Here is a 14233-nt window from a genome sequence, read left to right on the forward strand (position 1 = left end):
GAAAGGCCTCTTTATCCAGCCCACACGATTTTGGCAGAGAAGAGACAATGTCAGGAGATAAAAAATAAGCCTCTGGGCAGGTTAGTAAGAAGCTGAATTCACAGGGGATAACAGCCGTCTTCCTTTGGCACATGGTAGGGTCTAGGCTCCGGGGTAGGTACAGGGAGATTCACATGGTAGGAGGTTGAGGCTGAGTTGTGTTGGGGTAACAACAAACACCACCATAACCTCAGTTGCTGAACCTAAGAAAGTCCTTTTTTTTTTTTTTTTTTGCTTCTGCAGAGTTCATTGTGATTCTGAGCAAATCTCCAGGGCAACCAGGCTCCACATGGCATCTCAGTGTCGCCAGGGGCTTCTCAAGACACATTTCACACAAAGCGTCAGGTTTCCTCTGACAGAAGAATGACACGGGGAGCTTCTCCAGCGTCTCGGGGCTTTGGTCCAGAAGCGACAGAGGACACTTCCAGTCGTAACCTGTTGGCCTGAATCGTTCAGGAGAGTCGATCCATCTGCCTGGCTCTGAGGAGCGCAGTCTTTTTTACGTTTCAGGAAGAGGAGAATCGGAACTGCTTAGGAGCTCTAGAAAAGTCATCACCTCCCCCAAACACTCTCTACCCAGTTGTGAACTGCTTTCTTAAAATTAAATCCAGCTGGCTGGCTCCATCACAGAAAATAATAGCTACCCTCCCACCATAATTACAGGTGTGGGCAAGCATGTGCTGTCCCTTTGGAACAATGCGTAAAATATAGAAAAGGACAAAGAAGCCAAATACTTGTATTTGCACCATGTATTCGTAACATTCTGTCGTAGGTGCAGCCTGTCTTTTTATTTTTTTAATGTTTATTTGTTTTTGAGAGAGAGAGAGAGAGAGACAGAGACAGAGACAGAGAGAGAGCGAATGGGGGCGGGGGGCAGAGAGAGAGGGAGACACAGAATCCGAAGCGGGATCCAGGCTCTGAGCCATCAGCACAGAGCCCGACGCGGGGCTCACATCCATGGACCACGAGATCGGGACCTTGAATCTGTCCTCTGTGCTGCCTGGACATTTGTCTCCACTTCCCCTTCCTTGGCTAGCTCTTTTTTTTTTTTTTCTTCTTTTTGTCCAATTTGCTTGGTTTTATGCTGTTGGAGAAGGAGTTCTGGATCCAAGACCCCTTTAGAAAATTTCTAAATTTTCACCATTGCTGGTGCTCTGGTCCACCACTTCTTTTCAGTCATCACCCACGTGCCAATGACTCTCCCCTTCCTCCTCCCTCTTGCCACCACCTTGACGGCTACATCCAACTCATGACACGTACCTATGCACGGACGTGTAATAAACATCTCAGACTTAATGTGGCCAAACAGAACTCCTAACTTCCGTGTCCCCAAACCCGGTTCTCCTGCCACTTCCCCAATAGAGTAGGACACACGCCCTTCCTCAAGCCAGAAACCAGGAGATTTTCTGAATTCTTCTCTTTTCCTTGCCCATTCTCTCTTAATCCAATCTACTTGGGCATTTTCCCAAACACCACGCCATTGCACATCTGTCCCTGTCCACCCGTCACTCACTTAGCCTGCCGCCTGGACTCCACAAAAACCTCCTGGCTAGTCTGACCCTCACGATTCTTTAATAAGCTGTTCTTCAAGCAGCCCCCAGAGTGAGTCTTTAAAAGGTAAACTATGTCCCATCATTCCTTTGCCTCATAGGCTCCCATACATCCTATTCCCCTTCAAATGGAAGCCACCTCTCTTTGATGGCGTGGCCCACAGTCACCGTGATCTGTACCTCACCTTTCTCTGCTGCCCTTCTCCCCTCTCTTCGCGACTGATCCGGACTGGCCTCTTACTTGAGTTCACGGCGCCCGGTCCTCCCTCTACCTGCAATGCTCCTTCCTCCCCTTGGTTTTAACGCGGTCGATGCCCTCTCACGCCACCTTCCTCTGGCTCTTCCCAGCTTCCCAGTCTGAAGCAGCCCTGTAGTCTCTCTTGAGCACATGACTCTATCCTATTTCTTCACCATCCAACATTGTTCTATGTTTACGAGTGTCCGTCCACATCCCTGCTCTCATGTACAAGCTCCGTGACTTCAGCACCCTGTCCCCAAGGTCGCATTAAACAATTATGGAATGCGTGAGATCTTTCCTCCATAAGGAGGCAACCCTCTCGTGAATTTAATGTGTAACTTTTGGGCATATTTTAATACTTAGATGAATGGGTATTTATAAACCACAAATCATATTATTTTTATGTTATGAATTTATGTAAGTTACACAAAAGAACATCTTTGGGGGCGCCTGGGTGGCTCAGTCAATTGAGCATGTCTGCCTTGATTTCAGGTCGGGTCATGATCTCACGGTTGGTGAGCTGGAGCCCCACACAGCACGCGGAGCCTGCTTGGGATTCCGTCTCCCTCTCTCTCTGCCCCTCCCCTGCTGACTCTCTATCTCTTGCTCTCAAAAATAATAAATAAATAAACACTTTTTAGAAAGAACAACTTTGAAAGAGTATACTATGTTACTGAAATCTATTTGGGGAGGTACATGTGTGTATATGTCTACATAAGCATATATACAAATAAATATGTATATTTTTAAGTGTTATAATGTGCTCAGTTTTATGGTTCTGCCTTCACCTAATTCATCTGTTGCTTTGTTAAGGAAGGTTTAAGTTGTTGCCAGTTGCTCACTGTTACATATGAGGCCTGCCATGGATATTTTTTCACGCCTCCTTGGGCTCACGCAAGAGTTTCCGTGGGAAACACACCAAGAAACACAACTGCTGCATCGTAGGAAAGCGTGGAAATTCGCACATCAGTTTTACAGGAATACTGCCAAAATGATAGACTCCTGTTTATGTGAAGGTTTCCCAAGATGACTGTGAGTTCCTGGAGGGAGGTGGTGATTCATATTTTACTGATGCTAAATTCCAGAGGATTAGCCACAGGCCTGGCAGTCGTTGATCGCTCCATAAAAGTATATGGGAAGTGGTTGGGTATATGCAAACCAGCGATCCATCAGTCTTAACCAGATTGTGTCTTCTATCCAGAAGTTAGCGGGCTGTAGCTCCTACTAGTACAAACCATCGGGGAGCCTCTATGCTGCCTCTCTGGTTCCGATTTCGTTTCCACCTCCTTTTAATATCTTCTTTTGTTTTGCTTTATTTTCTAAGCTTAATAAAGGATATGAAGAAAGAAATGCGTTTTGTTTTGTTTTCTGCCTGCTTATGTATTAAGTGATTTCCCCTTTTCAACTTCGGATTATTGAACTGACCTCTTTGTTGGTATAAATTGAGTCATCAGGCAAAATAATTGTAGCTCCAGGTAAAAGCCTGCTTAAATGCCAGTCTCCGGGACCCACCGAAATATGTTTTATAATGTGAACATTTTAAATGTTAAAATTTCAGTGTGATTCATTTTTTGACGGCATGATATGAGATTTCCTTCACTCCCATGAGCCAAAGTTCAAGCTTATCATTTGCGTTCTTATATGTCACTTGCCAGCAGTCACTGTGATGCTGGCGGAAATAAGGAACAGGAAAAAAATAGACAGGAAGGATGTGCTGTGCAGGAGAGCATTAGACAAAGTCATAATATATTCCTGTTTAGCTTGAAAACAACCACCTCAAGACATTGTCGTCAACTTTAAAAAGTAAGTTACACAAGTCCATTAAGAAATATAAACATTTTAAGATATTGTAAAACCTTTATCATGCCATTTAAAATATAATTTGATCCTTTGGAATGAGGAGGGAAAAGACATTTGTGAATCTTACTTTTAAGATGGTGAATCTTGGGGCCCCTGGGTGGCTCAGTCGGTTCAGCGTCTGCCTCTTGACTTTGGCTCAGGTTATGATCTCATGGTTCACGGGATCAACCCCCATATCAGGTTCTGTACCAACAGTGCAGAACCTGCTTGGGATTCTCCCTCTCCCTCCCTCTGGCCCTCCCCCCGCTGTGCTTTCTTTCTCAAAATAAATAAATATGTAAAAAATGGTGAATGTCAGGTGGTTCTTCTCCCTAAGTCTCTGTCTTTCCCATCTGTAAATACACTTTCCTCTTCTCCTTTCTTCTCCTTTCTTCCCCCGTGTTTGTTGAAATGGGACTGATCACTCACACTTGTCATTTATTAAGGTAGTGAAATGTCACATTTCCTGTAAGGCTTCACTCCTCCCAGCACTAAAAAATGATCGTCCCCTCTTCTGTGAGAGTAATAGCTATTTAACTTGTAGTGAAACTTGAACATACAATTCTTTATTTCCTATTACTCTATAAAATTGTCGAGAGCACATAAATATCCAGTGAACCAGAGAAGTCAGAGGAAGCTCAAGAGATTAAGAAAATGAGAGGCTAGTTCTACCTGCTTAGAGAGTAAGTTCACTGGAGTTATGGAGAAGAGGGCATTGATGCAACGTTAGGTTACAATGGATGAGCAAGGAAGTGATTATGGAATATAGACTCTCCTTTCCACAAGTTTGTTAATGAGGGAGGTAGAAAGCACTATATCCCAAACAAATAGATTGCTAAAAATCCACCTGTCAATTTTGTCGACTTTGTTGTTTTCTTTGGTTTGTGCTTTCTTTTTATTTTTTGATGCAGGTAAAATTCACACAACATAAAATTAACCATTTTATTGATTGATCTATTTATTTTAGTTTATTTATTTTTTGAGAGCGAGCAGGGGAGGGGCAGAGAGAGGAGAGAGAGAATCCCAAGCATGCTCTGCACTGTCAGCACAGAGCCCCACATGGGGCTCGAACTCACAAACTGTGAGATCATGACCTGAGCCGAAATCGAGAGTGGGAGGCTTAAACAGCTGAGCCACCCAAGTACCCCAGAGTTAACTATTTTAAAATATATAGTTAAGTGGTATTTAGAACATTCCCAATGTTGTATAACCCACAGCTATATCAATTTCTGAAACGTTTTCATCACTTCATTAAAATCCCATAGCCATTAAATAGTCACACCCCAATTGGTTCTTAGACCCTAGCTATAACCAATATGCTTTCTGTCCTCATGGATTTAACCATCTTGGATGTTTCATATGAATAGAATCATACAAGATATAGCCTTTTGTGGCCAGCGTCTTTACTTAGCATAATGTTTTCAAGGTTTATCTTACAGCATATATTTGCAGGTATCCATACTTCCTTCTTCTCTATGACAGAATAGTACTCCGTCGTGTGTAGATGGCACATTTTGTTTACTTAGTCAACTCCTGCCAAACATTTGGCTTGTTTCCACGTTTTTGCTATTGTGGATTGTGCTGCCGTAAATATTGGTGAACAAGATTTGTTTGAGTCCTTATTTTCCATTTGGGGGGGAAATAGAACTAGGAGAGGAATTGCTGTGTTGACAATTCTAACTTTCTGAGAAAGAGTCAAACGCTTTTGCACGGTGGCTGCGTCTTCTACATTCCTATCAGAAATGTACAAGGGTTCCAATTTGTCCACATCCTCGCCAATACTTATTTGCATCCAAAAACTATATTCGTGGGGCAGCTGGGTGGCTCAGTTGGTTAAGCGTCTGACTTCGACTCAGGTCGTGATCTAGTGGTTCGTGAGTTGGAGCCCCACATGGGTCTCTCTGCCCTCAGCTTGGAGCCTGCTTCAGAGTCTGTGTGTGGGTCTCTCTCTCTGCCCCTCCCCCACTCACGCTTTTTCTCTCTCTCTCTCTAAAAAAAAAAAAAACATTAAAAAAAGGCAGTCCTAATATGTATGACATGGTGTCTCATTTTGGTTTTGATTTGCATTTCTCTAGCAACTAATGATGTTGAGCATCTTCTCATGTGCTTGTGGGCTATACGTACATGTTCTTTGGAGAAATGTATATTCAAGTACTTTGCTCATTTTTTAACCGGGGGGGGGGGGTTGTCTATTTTTTGCTAATTGTCAGGGTTCTTTATGTGTTCGGGATGGCAAACTTTCACCACACATATTATTTGCAAATATTTTCTGTTATTCTCTGGAGTTTCTTTTCCCTTTCTTGATAACACCCTTAGATGCATGAAAGGTCTGGATTTTACTGGAGTCCAATTTATCTCTTCATTCTTTTGTTGCTTCTTTTAGGTGGCAGACCTGAAAACAAACAAACAAACAAACAAAAACCACTGCCAAATGTAAGTTTGCAAATATTCATCTCTCTGCTTTCTTCTAGTAGTTTCATACTTCTGGTTTGCATATTTTAGATTGCTTATCCATTTGGAGTTAATTTTTGGATAGGGTATGAAGTAGGGCTCTAACTTCATTCTTTTGCATGTAAATATCTATTTATTCTACTACCAGGTATTAAACATTTTTTTTTCAACACTGAATGGTCTTGATACCCTTGTTGAAAATCAATAAGCCAAAGACGTATGGGTTTCCTTCTGGACTTTCAATTCTACTCCATTGGCTTATATATCTATCCTTATGCTGATACCCCATATTGATTATTGCATCTGTAGAGTAAGTTGAAAGGACAAATGTGAGCCTTCCAAATTCTCTCTCTCTCTAACAGAAATGGTACTGAAGCTTTAGGGCCCTTTGGGTAGTATTGCCATCTTAACAATATTTAGTCTTCCAATCCATGAAAATGGGATACAGTTCCATTTATTTCAACCATCACCTGGAGTTTTAAGTGTACAAACTTACATCTCCTTGATTATATTTTCCCCTAAGTATTTTATTCCTCTGGATGCTGTTATAAATTGAAAATTTCCTTTCGGGATTGTTCTTTGCTGGCCTACAGAAACACAACTGAGTTTTGTGTTCACCTTGTACCCTGCAATTTTGCTGGTGTCAAAGGATCCGATCTAATAGATATTAGGATTTTGTATATGTAGGATCATGTCATCTGTAAGTAGAGGTAGTCCATTTCTGCCTTTACAATTTGAATGTCCTTTATTTCTTTTTTCTTGCCTAATTGCTCTGGCTAGAACTTCCAATACCATGTTGAATACAAGTAGCCAAAGTAGACATTCTTGTCTTGTTCCTGAGCTTAGAGAAAAACCTTTTAGTCTTTCACCACTGAGTATAATGTTAGCAGTGGGTTTTTCACACCTGAACTTTATTCTGTTAATGTAATTTTTTTCTATTTCTACTTTGTTAAGTGTTTTTATCATTAAAGGATGTTAGATTTTATCGAAAATGTTTTTCTGCATAGAGTAAAATGACTATGTGTTCCTTTTTGCCTTTATTCTATTAGTGTAGTATGTTTTATTTATTGATTGTCCTATGTTGAGACATTGTTGCTTTCCTGGCCATCTGGCCATAGTGTATCATTTTTTTAAGTTTATTTAGGGGCACATGAGTGGTTCAGTCAGTTAAGTGTCTGACTCTTGATTTCAGGTCAGGTTATGATCTCACAGTTTGTGGGTTAGAGCCCCATGTTGGGACCCTGCTTGTGATTCTCTCTCTCTCTCTCTCTCTCTCTCTCTCCCTGTCTCTCTGCCCTCCCCTGTGTACTCTCTCTCTCTCAAGTAAACTTGAAAAAATAAAGTTTGTCTATTTATTTTGACGGGGGTGGGGGGGAGCGCAGAGAAAGAGGAAAAGAGAGAATACCATTCAGGTTCCGTACTCAGTGTGGAGCTGGATGCGGGGCTCAATCTCATGACTGTGAGACCTCATGACCTGAGCTGAAACCAAGAGTTGGTTGCTTAACTGACTGAACCACGCAGGTGCCATTTATTTTTTTTAAAAAATATTTTCTAACTTTGTTTTGCTACGATTTACTGAGGATTTTTCGCATTTTTATTGACAAAGGATACCGGGCTACACTTTTCTCAACATGTCTTGGGTTTGGTATTAGGGTGAAGCTCATCTCATAGAATAAGTTAGACTATGTTCCCTCCCCCTTAATTTTTGGAAGCGTTTGAAGATTGGTGTTAATTCTCGTTCCTATTTTTGTCCTCCACTCTTTTTCTGCCTTTTGTGGTTTTGACTGAGCATGATAGGATTTCACTTGTTCCTCTTTATTAGCATATCCATTACCCTTCTTTTTAGAAACAGTTTTTAGTTGTTGTTCTTGTGTTTGCAATAGACATTTACGACAAATTCCATTCCAATGTCAAAGAACACTACCCTACTTCACCATTGGTGCCAGTACCATATAGTAACAAAAAAATGCCGAATTTCTCCCTCCCATAGCTTGTATTATTGCCGTTATTTCATTTATACATAGGCATATATCTCCATATGTTTTGTGTATACAAAGACATACATAATTAAATACACTTGCTAGTACTATTTTAAGCAGACTGTTATCTGTTAAATCATTTAAGGATAAGAAAAATAAAACTTTTATATTTTACCTACAATTGTTCATTCTCCCATGCTCTTTCTTTCTTTGCGCGGATCTGAGTTTCTGACCTATATGATTTTTCTTGTCTAAAAAACTCTTGGTGTTGAGAATGACCTCCAGTTGCCTTCCAGAAAGGAAACAGAGTTCAATCCTACAGCCACAAGGAATGATTTGGGCCAGCATTGAATTAATAATAAGCTTAAAAGCTCCTTTCTCCCTCAGGCTCTCCGGAAGTGGATGAAGTCCTGTCAACACCTTGACTTCAGCCTGTGAGCATCTGAGTGGAGAACTGGATAAGCCATGGGGTCCTCCACTTCTGGCCTACAGAACTATGAGATAAGAAATGGATGTTTGTTACCGCAGATCTCTAAGTTTGTGGTAATATGCCACGGTGGCAACAGAAAACCGTGCACTGGGGCACCCGGGTAGCTCAGTCAGTTAAGCAGATGCTTAACTCTTGGTTTCAGCCCAGGTCATGATCTCACAGTTCCTGGGTTCAAGCCCTGCATCAGGCTCTGCACTGACAGTGTGGAGCCTGCTTGGGATTCTGTCTCCCTCTCTCTTGCCCTTTCCTCACTCGCTCTCTCTCCCAAAAATAAATAAAAATAAAGACAGGGGTCACCTGGGTGGCTCAGTCAGTTAAGCATCTGACTTCAGCTCAGGTCATGATCTCGCAGTTCGTGAGTTCGAGCCCCACATCGGGCTCTGTGCTGACAGCTCAGAGCCTGGAGCCTGCTTCAGATTCTGTGTCTCCTTCTCTCTCTGACCCTCCCCTGTTCATTCTCTCTCTCTCTCTCTCTCAAAAGTAAATAGACATGAAAAAAAATAATTAAAAAAAGAAAGAAAATAGTGCACCATTCATATTGTAGGCAAAGGTAATAATCAGCAAACCAAGAAAACAAGTTCATCATAACTGAAAAAACTTTGCTAAGATGTTAACACCTTTCACAGCTTTTTGAACTATGGTAAATAAGCCAAGGCAAGCAAATTCCTTTTCAAGTTGTGGCTTTCATTATGTTATTTTATGTTCCAAAAGTAACTGATAGTTTATGTCTGACACCAGGGCGCCTGTGAAATCAGAATTCGTTTCGTGGTAATGCCAACATGTTACGAACGTAAAATGTGCTCCCTGTTGCTATTTTCAGATCAGTCAATCGATAAAAAAGATTTTAAATTCTCAATTTCAGTTTCCAATATGGTAAAGATGGATAGTTAGAATTCACACAAATAAAAGCTCCTTGGGATCCTTAAAAGGCATCAAGAATGTGAAGGAACCGAGGGACTAAAAACAAAACAAAACAAAAATCCTGAGTACCACTGCTTTACGATAAAATGACTCTTCTTTTAAAACAAAAGCATGGGGCGCCTGGGTGGCTCAGTCGGTTGACCGTCTGACTTCGGCTCAGGTCATGATCTTGTGGTTTGTGGGTTCGAGCCCCGCGTCGGGCTCTGTGCTGACAGCTCGGAGCCTGGAGCCTGCTTCGGATTTGGTGTCTCCCTCTCTCTCTGCCCCTCCCCCACTTGGGCTCGATCTCTCTCTGTCAAAAATAAATAAATGTATATAAAAAATTTTTTAAACAAAAGCATGGAGGGGGGTGCCTGGGTGGCTTAGTGAGTCGAGCATCCCACTTCGGCTCAGGTCACGATCCCATGGTTCGGGAGTTCGAACCCTCCATCGTGCTCTGTGCTGACAGGGCAGAGCCCACTTTAGAGCATCTGTCCCCCTCTCTTTCTCTGCCCGTCCCCCCCTGATATGCAGACTCTCTCTCTCTCTCTCAAAAATAAATTAACATTAAAAAAAAAAAACAAAAAAACACCAAAACCCAGAAGCGTGGGTTCAGTTACATTTTGCTGTTGCTTGTCGTAGGATATTTTCAACCCCTTATGTTCATTATCTATTTGAACCAAAGTCACTAACTTCTATTTTACAGAGGAAACTGGAGAGTGGAAAATTGTAATCTGTACCTGACACGCCACCAGTTTAACAGGACTGCATGGAAATTTAGCTCAAATCTAAATAGTGAGACTTGATCTTTATTTACAGAAATGAAGTGTTTCCAGTAGCCTTCCGGGCCTCGCTCGTCTTCGGGAAAACTCAATGCCAGTGGTCTGGGAGCTTATTCCCTCTCACAGTCTGTGCTTTCTGTCATGTATTCCTTCACAGAACGTTTATCTTAAAATCAAGGGTCTTTATAACCAGGGGAAGTTTGATGAGAATTCCAACAGCCTCACTAGATGCTCACTTAGAGTGGATGTTCGTGGAAGCTGGAAACTCTAAGATTTATTTCAAAGGCCAATGTTCCAGTTCAGGAGTGACCACTGGTACAACATAATTCACATCTGGAAAAAAATGAAACACACAGGACCTGATGAGAACACTTTTTTTAACCAGGAAGTTAATTACATATGGCTGAGCTATTTCTTGTGTTCAGGGATCATGGTTTGTATTTTCATTCCTCTACGCCGTTAAGAAAATTGGCCCACCTCTTGCCCATATCCTTACCTGATTAACTCTGTTGAGTATTCGCTGGGCTTAGTGACTCACTTCTAACACAGAGACTAAGGAGAAGGGGTGGTGTGGCATAGACAGTAGGTCATAACAGGTAGCATGGCTCTGCCCCTCTCTCTTTCTTGGGTCCCCACAGTGCTGTCTTTGGGGAAGCTAGCCACCATGCTGGACTGCCTGTGGAGAGGTGAGGAACTGCAGCCCTCGAGCAACTTTCCAAATTCTCAAAGGCCTGGCCAACACCTTGATGACCACCTCATGAGAGATCCTGAGCCAGAACCAGCTGGCGAAGCCGCCCCCCAGATTCCCAATCCTCTGGAACCGTGGGAGCCATCTTGGATTTGTTGTTTTTAAGCTGCTGCATACGTTTTGGGGTGATTTGTTATGCAAAAATAGCGAATACACGCGTGGGTGACAATACACCATCACGACTGGTGGAGAATCCGTCCTTTTTAATATTTTAATTTCTCTACACCACTCACTAAAAAAAAAAAAATCTGTATTTTTATCCCTTTTTTTTTCTTTCATTCAGGTCTGTAAGAATTGTCCGTGGAAGCACTGTGATGCTCAACATCATTTAAACCAATTTCTATGGTGTAATTCCCTCTTGAAGATACAAGTGTTTTTATGGGGAGCAGAAAAATGTGATATCTATTCAGCGAACACATCACAGAAATGCGCGCCTAACCAGTGATCTGACAAAATAGTTTATCTTTTTTATGAACCCAAAACCACCACACATAAAGAAAATCCAAGCACGCATTTGTCATTTCTAAATGCTTCAGCAGGGAGAACAAACAAAATAGCATTTTTTCCTCTTTCTCGCTCTTTTTGTCTGTTCTTAATTAGGTTGTGTTTGTAGCAACGTTTTACAATGTTGAAAAACGCGAAAATGAGGATTTAAAAACAATCAAATAATTCCACATTGCTGGCACACTGCACATGACACAAAAGGAAGATGCATATATATCGGAAAAAACCTATTTATTTCCTTCTGTTGTTTATACCGTAAGTAATAGCTTAGTAAGTGGGAGCTATTAATTTTAAATGAGAATCCATACGTCCTGGGTGCCAACAGAATCTCTAGTTTAAAATTTTTTTCGCTTAAATTTTTTTCTGGTCTTGACCATGAATAACACCCTAGCTTTTGTTTTCATTTTAATGTCAGCAGTTTTACAACAAACTAAGAAGGCGGCCTGCCTTTAAGCTTCTGTCACTGTATTTAAGGTAAATGCAATCACCCACAATCATGTTGGGGAATTTGCCAGAACAAGTAATGTTCCTTTATTCAAACTGGCATTCCTTGTGCACGGGAGACTCAAGTTCTAACATCTTTCACTCACATGCATAGAAGTATTTTACCATTTTTCTCTTTAGAAACAAGTTGTACCAGAGGTGGCTGGATGGCTTAGTCGGTTAAGTGTCCAACTTCGGCTCTGGTCATGATCTCGCAGTTCATGGGTTCGAGCCCCGTGTCGGGCTCTGTGCTGACAGCTCAGAGCCTGAAGCCTGCTTCGGATTCTGTGTCTCCCTCTCTCTCTGCCCCACCCCTGCTCACACTCTTTCTCAAAAATAAATAAACTTAAAAAAAAAAAATTTTTTAATAGATAAAAAAAGAAACAAGTTGTAGCAGGATTTAATGGAAAGAGCTCTGTATAAAAGAGGAAAATGAGAATATTAAATCTGAACGAACAAAGATTAATGCAACCACCTCAGTCTGATCCCCTTTTTGTCGGTTATTAAAGTTATCCCCTCAAATAAGAACAATTTCTCTGTAAGTTACTTTCTTTAATTATTCAAATGACCCCCTGATTCCTGTCCCATTTTCTTCCAAAAGGTTTATATCAACCAAGGGAAATAACACCAGATTTGGAAAGTGTTAAACAATATACAAATTTAAGAATTACTGTGTTAATGTATTTAGTCCGAGTGCAAGAGAAGTCCCAAAGCTTTGGAGAGACTATCTCTTAATGTAAACTCTACATGACAAGTGAAACATTTTCTTGTGAGTGTATTTTGATATTATTTTTACTTGTTAAAATACAGTATTCATTTCTCTGAATATTTTATCTTGGCTTATCTAAATTTATATATGAAAAAAATTGCCACGATCTTTGTTAAACATATATTATATATCTGGCACAAAGTATTTTTTCTAAGTTATTCTATTTACAAGTGAAATAATTGAATGCACCGATGGCACAAATTCATGCCAAGATGCCTCCACAATTTATCCAAGTGTAGCATTTTATTCCCTAACTCATGCCTTTCAGTCCACGTGACCTGTTTCTTCATGATGATTATTTCATGTCGATTCCCTTCCTTCTTGTGTTAGCCTCTCCTAATCCCCACCCTCCTCCTTTTTACTTATTCAACTCAATTTATTTTTATTTTTTAAAATTATTTTATTTTAGTGTCGATTTATTTATTTTAAGAGAGAGAGAAGGGCAGGAGAGGGGGAGAGAGAGAATCCCAAGCAGGCTCTGCACTGTCAGTGTGGAACCCAATGTGGGGCTCAAACCCACGAACCGCGAGATCGTGACCTGAGCCGAAACCAAGTCAGTTGGTTAACTGACTGAGCCATCCAGGTGCCCCTCAACTCAAACAATTTTTAATGGATTTTTTTTAATGGTCTTTATTTTCTGTTGCCCTCAAATAATTTCCCACAATCATTTCTTCAGACAGTTCCAGTCTGAGGTCAGCTCTGAAGACGTGTCCTCTTTGTGAGGAGATGTTTCTCCTGAATGGCAGCCCCACTTTCCCCATGGAAACTGTCCCCCAAGTTGAAAGGCAGGGTTCCGCTCTTTCTGTGCACCTGCCAGCCTAACTCCTCGGTGTTGGGAAACTAGCGCTAACACGTCTGGAAGAAGAATAAAGAGCCCCAACTGAACAAAACAAATCAAACATCATCTCTACTCAGCCTCTCCTCCTGTCCTCCTCTCTCTCTCGTCTTTGCCCCATCGTTCTGTCTCCTTGTCACTTTCTTTGTATTTAGGTCTCTCTGTGTATCCTCAACGTCCTCAGTGGGTCCCTCCATTTACTTTTCCTAATATCTGCCTCACGGGAGACTCTTTCACTGCTAGCTCTCTCTCCCCTCCCCTAAGTGCTTCTTAAATATGTGTTTCCAGGTCACATGAATATCCTTGAAACCAGATAAGGTGCAGTGGAGAATTTCTCCAAAGAGTGTCTTTATTAATGGGCAAACCCCAGAAACTACTAACAATATGTTAAGGCAGCATCTAGGGTCAGCCATTGCTGCTGGAACAACGCATCAGATACTTGTCATCATTTAGAAAGCGAGCTGGACCTCAAACACGGATTTCTTATCTGGCTTTTTTCCTCAACTTGTAAGGCTGAGGAAAAGTAGTTACCTCTTTTTTGGTTACCTCTTCTGTCCCTCAGTGAGGCCCCATGAGTGGCCCAGCCAGAGAGGGAGATTGATTGGTATAAGGCCTGTGGGGACATA

At 41.4% G+C, this 14233-nt stretch overlaps 2 long non-coding RNA genes across 2 annotated transcripts in view; one reads left to right on the plus strand and one right to left on the minus strand.

Annotated features, from left to right (window-relative positions):
- The window catches only part of LOC145713007 (uncharacterized), a 445152-nt gene that overhangs the window by 364216 nt on the left and 66703 nt on the right, over window positions 1–14233 (plus strand). The window lies entirely within an intron of this gene.
- LOC132663701 (uncharacterized) overlaps window positions 10333–14233 on the minus strand; it is a 44804-nt gene continuing 40903 nt past the window's right edge. The window contains exon 4 of the long non-coding RNA XR_009603219.3: window positions 10333–10601. This is a non-coding gene — a long non-coding RNA (uncharacterized LOC132663701). The remainder of the gene's footprint in view (window positions 10602–14233) is intronic.

Source organism: Panthera onca, chromosome D4, assembly GCF_046562875.1.
Source record: "Panthera onca isolate mPanOnc1 chromosome D4, mPanOnc1 haplotype 2, whole genome shotgun sequence".
In the NCBI taxonomy this organism is placed as follows: domain Eukaryota; kingdom Metazoa; phylum Chordata; class Mammalia; order Carnivora; family Felidae; genus Panthera; species Panthera onca.